Raw genomic sequence first — 9,624 nt, 5'->3', positions numbered from 1 at the left:
AACCGCACTGGTTAAGTTAATTATCTGTTCGCACTGCTGTGTAATGATTAACGGAGAATTAAATGTTCGTAATTATTATTTATTAGAATTTCTTAGTAGCTGATGTAAAGTTCGTAAGAAAATATTGAATATTCTTTAAATTTAATGTAAACATCAGTAGTTCCTCTTAACTACAGGTGAAGACATGGATGAACGTAGATTCGCCCAGATACCATAACCATACCATATTATTTGCCCAGATAATTGAAGCAAATTTTCAAAATTATGCTTGGCCAAAATAAGCACTTTTAATAGTTCAATTTTTTTTACTTATAAAGAAATGATTTTAAGCACTTTGAAAAATTAAAATCGGTCAATTAGACGAACTTAAGAAATTTTTTATAGGTATAAACAATTTTTTAAAATTATCGCACGTATAAGTCTTATTATAAAGTTTTTCTAGGTGGAATATGAAGGCTGTATATTTCTAAGGTATCAAAAAAACTTTTGCACTTTTGTTTACCAGTGATTGCAAGTTTGTAAACAGTAAACATTACATTTTTAATTTCAAGCCAATCAAATATTATATAAAATTCAAAAACGAAACTTTTACTTTTTATAAATTTTTTTGTACGAGCAATATCTCTCGAGTTTTAGGCAAAAATATTGGCTTAAAAGTAAGACATTTTTAATAATTTTCAGATTTTGTTAAATCAAAAATTTAACCACAAGGTTTGCAACTGGTGCGACAAATAAATTTTAACAGTGTAAAGTTATTATACTTTAATTCGATCTTTATGGCATCAAAATTATCAACAATTTACTTTACTTTTATAGTCCATTAGATAACTATTTATTGTACAGTATTTTAAGCTAGTGATAGCTAAATTAAATTTTATTTATTCTAAGTTTGTCAGGACAATCATATTATTTTATAAGTTCTTCTTCTTTTGGTGCCTATTCGTTTCGAATATTGGCGATCATTCTAGCTATAATTATTTTATTAACTGATGATAACTATTTCCGAATACTTTGCCTTGAAGGATTATTATCAGTAATCTCTATTTAGTGCCGTTTCTCATTATTTGTCCGAGATATTCTAACTTTCTCCTTTTAATCTTATACATTATTTCTCTTTCTTTCTTAATCTTGATAGAACAGTCTCGTTGGTTATCTTGTTCCCTCAATGATATCCTTAGGATTCCTCTGTATAGCCACATCTAGAAAGCTTTAAGTTTTTTCTCCATCGCTTAAATGAGTGTCCAGGATTTAACTCCGTAGTATAATATCGAGAAGATATAACATCGTAGGAGCCTTACTTTTATCTCCAGATTAAGGTTGTGGCTTTTAAAGAGTTTGGCCATGTTGTCGAATGCACTCCTAGCCTTCGCTATTCTACATTTTACTGCTTGTGAGTGATCCCATTAGTCGTTTACTATTGTTCCAAGATAGTTAACATGTTTACTGGGTCCACTGGTGTATTCTTGATGAGCAGTTGGACGTCTCTAATTTTATTTTTGCTGATGACCATAACTTTAGTTTTTGATATGTTTACTTGTAGTCCAAATCTTTCACTTACTTCATTTACTTTATTTATTGGTTGCTGTAAACTGTTTAAACTACCCAGAAAAATAACAGTGGCATCTGCATATCGGATGTTATTTAGGCGTTCTCAATTTAAAAGGATTCCATGTTCGTAGTTTTCCGAGGCTTCACTAAATATTTTCTCTGTATATAGGTTGAATATTATAGGTGAAAGTATATATACTTGTCTAACGCCTCGCAGAATCTGGAACGCTTTCGTCAGTTCATCTTCAAGATTTGTTCTTGTTGTGGCTGATTGGTTCCATAATAAATTTTGTATTATATGCCGGTTTTTATTATCTATTTTAATTATTTTCATCCTCTATACATTTAATCTACTTAAAATCTTTTGCTATCTTCATATCGTTCACCGTGGTCAACCCTGGTTAACCAACTCAGCAGCAACGGTTTCTACACAATAGCCTATGCAGACGATATTCTTCTTCTTTCTTCTTCAAGTACCCTCTCCGCTACGGAGTTTGGCAATCATCATTGCTATTCGTATCTTTGAAGCTGTTGCTCTAAATAATTGGTTAGATGTGCACTGAAATCAGTCTCTTAAATTGCGCTGCCAAGATATAAGTCGTCTCTCCACGCTTCGTTTACCCTGAATCTTTCCTTGGATAATTAACTGGAGCAATCGGTACTTTTTCCCCCTCATCACATGACCAAGACATTCCAAGTTTTTTCTCTTGATGGTGATCAACAGCTCCCGTTCTTTGTTCATTTTTCAAATACCTACACTATTTGTTATTTTGTCTATCTAAGGTATTTTCAAAATTCTTCTGTATAACTACATTTCGAAGGCCTCTAGTTTATCGCTATTGCTCTTGTTTAAAGTCCAAGTCTCTACTTCGTACAGCAGTATCAAGAAGCAGCCGATATTGCCGTCCTACAGCAGACGATATTGCTGTCCTGCAAAGCGATAAGTTTAAAAACACAATATGTGAGAGATCACAAGTTGCTCTCCGACTAATAGAAACATGGTGCAAAGAACACTCACTATCTATAAATCCTAAGAAAACAGAGATGGTACTCTTTACCAGGAAAAGAAGAATCACGAACTTAATACCCCCAAGTATTCTAAACTACAGTCTAAATTGTTCTGATGAGGTGAAGTACCTTGGTATTACCCTTGACAGGAAGTTCACATGGAACTCGCACTTAGATGGTAGAGCTAAAAGAGCATATATTGCCTATGAGCAGTGTCGACGAACAGTCGGACGCACCTAGGGCCTTATGCCCAGGGTGAACGCCTGGGTCTACACTGCTGTCATTAAACCAATGCTAACTTATGGAGTTATTGCTTGAATACCAAAAGTGCTACAGGTAATAGCGATTAACAAACTTAACCATATTCAGCGAATGGCTTGCATAAATATAACAGGTGCCTTAAAAACAACACCAACTGCTGCAATGGGGTTGATCATGCGCATCACGCCTCTAGATATATATGGGACAATTGAGAACTCGTTTTAAGCGGGGAGAGCTGGATGCGCTACCATTGCTACAGGCAGGCTACGACTCAATTGAACCAAAGTTTGTCTTTAACAAACCCTACAAAATCGAAACAAGACAGTATATGGAGACAAACGTCTCAAATGCTTATTGCATATACACTGATGGCTTCAAAACGAAAGAAGGCTCAGGATGCGAGATATACTCCAGATCACTAAACCTGAGAATAAAGTAGGGTATAGGCAAAAATGCCAGCGTATTTTAGACAGAACTAACTGGTATCTCCATAGCTGCAAAAGAGATAACCCAAAAAGGTATAGCAGGGAAAACTATAATGATCTGCACAGATAGCAGACAAGCGATACTAATCTTGAATAGGCCACGTGTCACATGTAATGTCGGATGGCAATACCAACGTCCTGAGGTGAGTTAAAGGACACAATAGAAATAAAGGCAACCGCATTGCTGACCAATTATCTAGGAAGGCGGCAGGGCTAAGACTCTGAGGACCTGAGGATCTTTTTGGTTGACCAACTAAAACAATCGCAAAAATTGTCAAATGTCACTTCCATACGCAAACCGTAAAAAGATGGAAAGAAGGGCAAGGATGTAAAATTGGCAGGGTAACATTAAGTAACCTTGAAGAGACAACATCAAAGAAGTACTTAGGAATGACCAGGAAAAACCTACGTTTGGCAGTTGGTTTTTTAACTGGTCATTGTCAACTAAGCTAACACCCCCACACACTGGGGCTAGCAGACACACCTCTATGTAGGAAGTGTGAACGAGAAGACGAAACTGTAGAGCATGTCTCATGTGAATGCCTAGAGTTATCGTTAATACAAGAGTACGCGTTCGGCGAGTCCCGTCCCACACCTGCTCACGTAAGAGAGATGTCTCCTGGTGGAACGTCCACCTTCCTAGAAATGGCAGGATGGACAATGAGCTAAGGGTGACAGCCCCCTGGAAGGATGCACCATGGGTTAATTGTGCCCTAAGTGCTGTGAAGCTTAACTCGCCCTACCTACTCTACAGATACAGATACAGTTCACCGTATAAACTTTATACGGCGCATAATTAAGCTTTTTTGCTACATCTACTTTTTTTTGGGGATATCATATTTAGATATAAGCCAAATTTACTTTCTTGTCATTCCTTATATATCTAATTTTCTCCTTATTTTATTTTTTCTCTGGCTTCGTTTAACTACTAACTGATCTCTAAATTCCCAAATCACTTTTCTGGAGTTTGGTCTTCGAGTATTTCAGCTACATTATTTTTAACAAATACTGATTTTCTTTAATAAATAAATACATAAGAAAACATAAGATAAACTAATTTTTGATAATAAAATTTGTCAGGCATAATGGAAATGTTAAGACATATCCCTTACGTAAGAATAGATATATTTCAATTTGTTAAGAATAAATTTAAACGATATTCTTTAATATAAATTAAGTTGTTTTGCTTTTCTAGTGCGAATCTTTTATTGACTTAACCTAAAAAACTAATTTCACGCCTTAATGATATAAACCGGGCAGACCCCAGCGTCTCTAATTTCCCAACCCCTTTTTTATCGAGCATCAAACCCTCTAATCCGACCGGTGAATATAATTCTCACAATAAAACCACTTAGTTTCACAAACACAAAATGCAAAAACCCCTCTAGATAATCCGCTCTAAGAATCGTCATAAATCAAGTTATCCATCTATCAGTCGATGTCAAAATGATCCGGTATCGCAGAGCCACGTGACCTACGCGTGCCCGGCGCCCTTTCTTTTACTAGGATTAGGTTAATAGTGTTGTTAATCCGTGAAGAGATGCGCCCACCCAAGCTTGTGAATTACCCACCCCACTTTGGCTCTCAGATTGCCCAGTTATGTTTACAAAGTAGCTTCTTTTCTTTTGAGGGTTCTAACGGAAAACCGCGGGAATATTTAATGGTATATAAGTTGTTTCCATTGGAGAATGAAATACTGATAGCCACTTAATATAAACAAATTTTTTCTCATTCTAAATAGGTACTCCTAAAACATATGAGTCTAAAATTTCTATACCTAACAAATCCAGAATTTTTTACTAGAGTCTGTTAAAAAACTTAAAAAACTGCTTAAAAAGCTTGACATATTTAAACAAGTTATATAAAATTATCTTAAAAGTAGCTATCTGCAATACAAACTTAAAATCATGTCTTTTGTTTGGTTTTTTTTTTATTAAATTTTAGTTAAAATCTCTTATCTTTAATCTCTAAAGTATTATAGCAATAATAGACTTTTTCAGAGTAATGTTTTACCAAATTGTCTGCTTTTCTAAGAGTGTTTGGACACTCTCCAATAAAACACCGCCTTTGCTATCAAAATATTAGTGTTGGGAGCATTTTGTATAATCACGGGTCGTACCTGATCCGTCGTGAGCGTAAGTAATTTTCTCGGGAGTGAATGTAATCAAGGGTGGACATGATCCAAGAGTATGAGTCTGACTCATGATGATTTGACGTTTACCCGCCCATTGCATCAGTTGCAGCGGTTTTCGTTACGGGAATAATATTGGTAATCTGAATAGTCGAGTATAATCGCAGTATTTCGCATATTTGTGAAATATATATTATGTTAAAAAAATATAAATTTCTTAAATATATAAATGCAAAAAGTGGTGTGATGTATTTTTATCCAGTTTTCCTAGCTTCTTACCCCTTTTGGTTATGAGTTTTTATTCTCACCTGTTATTCCAATCTTCAGCCTGAAGAATTCTCTACGACACTGCTCTTTGAATGCTTTTTAAAAATGTCTGGTTTGGTCTTCTCCTTTTACTTCTTTTATTTGGTATCCATTTTATTATTTGCTTAGGAAGTTGTCTATAATTAGTTGGGTTTCTCACCAAAGCCGGGCAAAACCAGGCTAAAATCGCATGAGCGGTAAATAAGCATAATTCACATAGAAGCATTCGGACGAAGCCTAACAGTTTTGAGCAGTCCTACCGTTAATTCGAGCGTTTTCTGCCGAGCGGGTTCTGCCATCTTTGAGTCAAGTAACGTGTTCCAACCAATTGAGTCATATTGCACAATATATTGTCTTTTTATCGTGTAAAGTGGTTATGATTTATTATTTTGTTACATCAAAAAAATAATTAGTATTGATATATACTTGTTAATTATTTCTATTCAATAACGACCTCCGTTGTAAAATCAATCGAACAAAAAATACATGGATAGGGATGTTGCCATACATCTATGGAAAAAAGTAGCAACTGAATGCAACACAACACATACTACACATTTCTACAAATAATTTTTGGATATTGGACATAACGACAACCTACTGGAAGTACATTAAAAAACAGACAGAGCCGGGTCTACATAAAAAAGAAAGAAAAAAAGAAGAAGCTTTGTAAATAAGGACCTTGCGTTTTAGTTTTACGTCTGAATTTACTGCCAATGTGCCATTGCATTTCCCTGACTTTATTTTTGACTTATCTCAAAATAATTTTGTTTCCACTTTCATATAAAATTAAATTAAACGTATTTTAACCTTTAATTGTGGCTTATTCCCATTTAAATAGTAATTAATATAAAATTAAATTTGAAAAAATAGTTTACTTAGTTTTAACACCTTACCGCATAGTGGGTCATATATGGCACAATACTTAGTTTTATACCTAACCTTTAGAGATCGAATTTTATTTTAAATTATTTATACATGACCATATTGAGCACATATTTCGTATACCCGGTAATAAAGCGCCATCTCAATGCAGCAAAGTACACTTTTATGAAAATTTGCAAATGGCCGCGGTCTGGCAGCTGTTCATAAGACTTGTGTTATTTGATATTCAATTATCGAAGTTTCTACTGAATATTTTTGTACAAAAAATATACGACATCAACGATAGACCTCCAAGAAAAAATTTCTGTAAGTATTTTCACGTATTTTTTTATATTTTGGTATTTTTTAATAAAAAAAAATTGCTTGTGCCATATGTGCCACAATATGCACTGTCGTGCAAAACTCTCTTTCATATATGGAACAATATGCGTTCTGAACTAGGTATTATTTTTTTTTTTTTTTTTTTCATTTTATATAATGGATCCAAAAAAGTTTTATGGTAAAATTCTTGTGGTAGTGGACATATCAGATCGTAGTGAAGATGAAGGACTATCAGATGATGATATTTCCCCTATTATATTAGCCCCAAAGTCAGACTGTGAAGATGATAATAATGAATAAGATATTATTATCCCAGAAAAGAAAGCAGTTCGGATAGCGAAGCTGATATTTCTTTGGACGAATTACGACGTAATCTAATAAAGAATAGAAACAAAAATCATCCAACTTAGAAAAAGGAAATTTGGTAACATCAAATGATGATATAAGATTTCTCGGTTCTACTGACCTGCCACCTGAGTTGCAACAGGCGGATTCCCCTTACGCATTCTTAAATTTTTTTTAACAAATGAAATGATCAAAGATATCGTTTATCAGACTATATTATATTCAGGGGGAACAAGACCTCAAAAACCTTTAACACTTTCTGAAAATGAGCTAGAGCAGTTCTTAGGAACCTGTATATATATGTCAATATTGCAATTGCCAAACGCTAGAAGTTATTGGAACTCCAGCCTGAATTATCGATTGATCTCAGATGTTATGCCCTGCAATAGATGGAAAGAAATAAAACGTTTTTTACATTTTGCGAACAATAACGATGCTGTTGCTGCCGGTACTCGTGGTCATGATAAACTTTTTAAAATCCGACCGTTACTAAATAAACTAAGTAATCAGTTACTCAAAGTTCCGAAAGGAGAATTTTTAGCCATAGATGAACAGATAATTCCAACAAAGGCGCGTTCATCTATAAAACAATATTATCCGCAAAAACCCGACAAATGTAGATATAAGGCGTTTGTTCTTAGTCTTGTCAGCGAATTTTCCTACGATTATGAAATTTTTTTAAGGAAGCCAAACTATTGTTGTACCCGATGGTTTTCCTGATTAAGAGGTTAAGTTCAAATGTGGTTCTTCGGCTAACACAAACAGTACCAACACTTATAAATCACAAAATATTGTTTGATAATTGGTTTAACAGCGTCCCATTGCAAATTTATCTAACGAAACAGGGTATGTTACCACTAGGAACAGTTGGAATAAATAGAGTACTAAACCAACGGAACCAAAAGAACGTCCGATGAGCTATGGTAGAGTAAGTCGCCACAATTGATGGTACAAAAATATCTGTTGTTACAGGGTACGACAACAAATTAGTAAACATTTTATCAACATATGCTGGAAGTATGCCAACAGTTAAAGTTAAATGGTATTCGAAAAACAATAAGACACATATAATGGTTCTATGTCCAAAAGCTGTAACTGTCTACTACAAGTATGTGGGGGAAGTAGATCTCCTGGATTCAATGTTGGGATATTATAGGATCAAACTCAGATCTAAAAAATGGTATATGCATAAATTTTTCCATATGTTTGATTTGATGACTGTCAATGCGTAGATTCTTTGGATAAGAAGTGACAATGAGCATTATTATTTAGCTCTGGCAGATTTCAAAATGGCAGTAGCAGAGGGTTTACGCAAAGTTAATAAAGCTGGTTTTACTAGAAAAAGGCGTCATCCGTGTAGAGCTGTGAAAAATTTACAAAACAAGAAAAGAAGGGTCCAGCAACCGATATTCCAATGCAAGATGTACGAACAGATGGATATGGTCATCTTCCATTATGGTGTAATGAAAGGCAATGATACAAATATCCCTGTGGTTCAAAAAGCTTCATAAAATGTGAGAAGTGTAATGTTTTTCTTTGCTTAAACAAAGATAGAAATGGTTTTCATAACTTTCACACTGAATAATTAATTAGAAAGTAATAAACGTCATTTTTTATCAATTTTACTTGTTAAATCTTGTTTTAATGCATAGTGTGCCATATATGACACACAAAAAAAATAAAAAAATACAAAAAACTAACCAAGTAGGATTTTTTTTATATTCTTACCGAAATCTTAAAGTCAAGTTTGTAATCATAGATTTTTTTTTAATAAAAAAGAACATGCAGTAAGGAGTTAAGAGTTTCATCATGTAACTGAAAAACCTGGATTTATATTAGTGTTTTTATAAAGTTTAAAAAACAGTAATATTATGGATTTTGTTTACAATTTTGAAAGTTTTTGTTTTATTATTCAATAACCTTGGTATCTTAGTACGTCTCTGTACGATACATCCTAAAATCGGCAGAGACAAATTCGATTTTCACCTATCTCGGTCCTTGTTTTCCATTACAACGTTTGTCGACAAAAACCCAATTATGCAAGTTATCCAACCAATTACTAAGTTAGGCAACCCCCGTTTATTTTACGGCACTAGATGTTGCAACTAACAAACAGAAACCCCTATTAATTCGTGGTGGCACTTAATTCGTTTTTCCTCACGTGGTGTCGTCAAGGAATATAAAGGGATGGTTTTGATGTTACAGAGGGAGAATCTGAGGGATGATTATTAAGAAAAATCGTCGATGTAATGGTTCTCTTATACACTTCGGATATGTGTTTAATTAACTCCCTTAATGAAATTACCAAGGGCTGGAAATGACTTGAATAATTGA

Source organism: Diabrotica undecimpunctata, chromosome 4, assembly GCF_040954645.1.
Source record: "Diabrotica undecimpunctata isolate CICGRU chromosome 4, icDiaUnde3, whole genome shotgun sequence".
NCBI classification, from domain to species: Eukaryota; Metazoa; Arthropoda; class Insecta; order Coleoptera; family Chrysomelidae; genus Diabrotica; species Diabrotica undecimpunctata.
Note: the sequence above shows the minus strand (reverse complement) of the source record.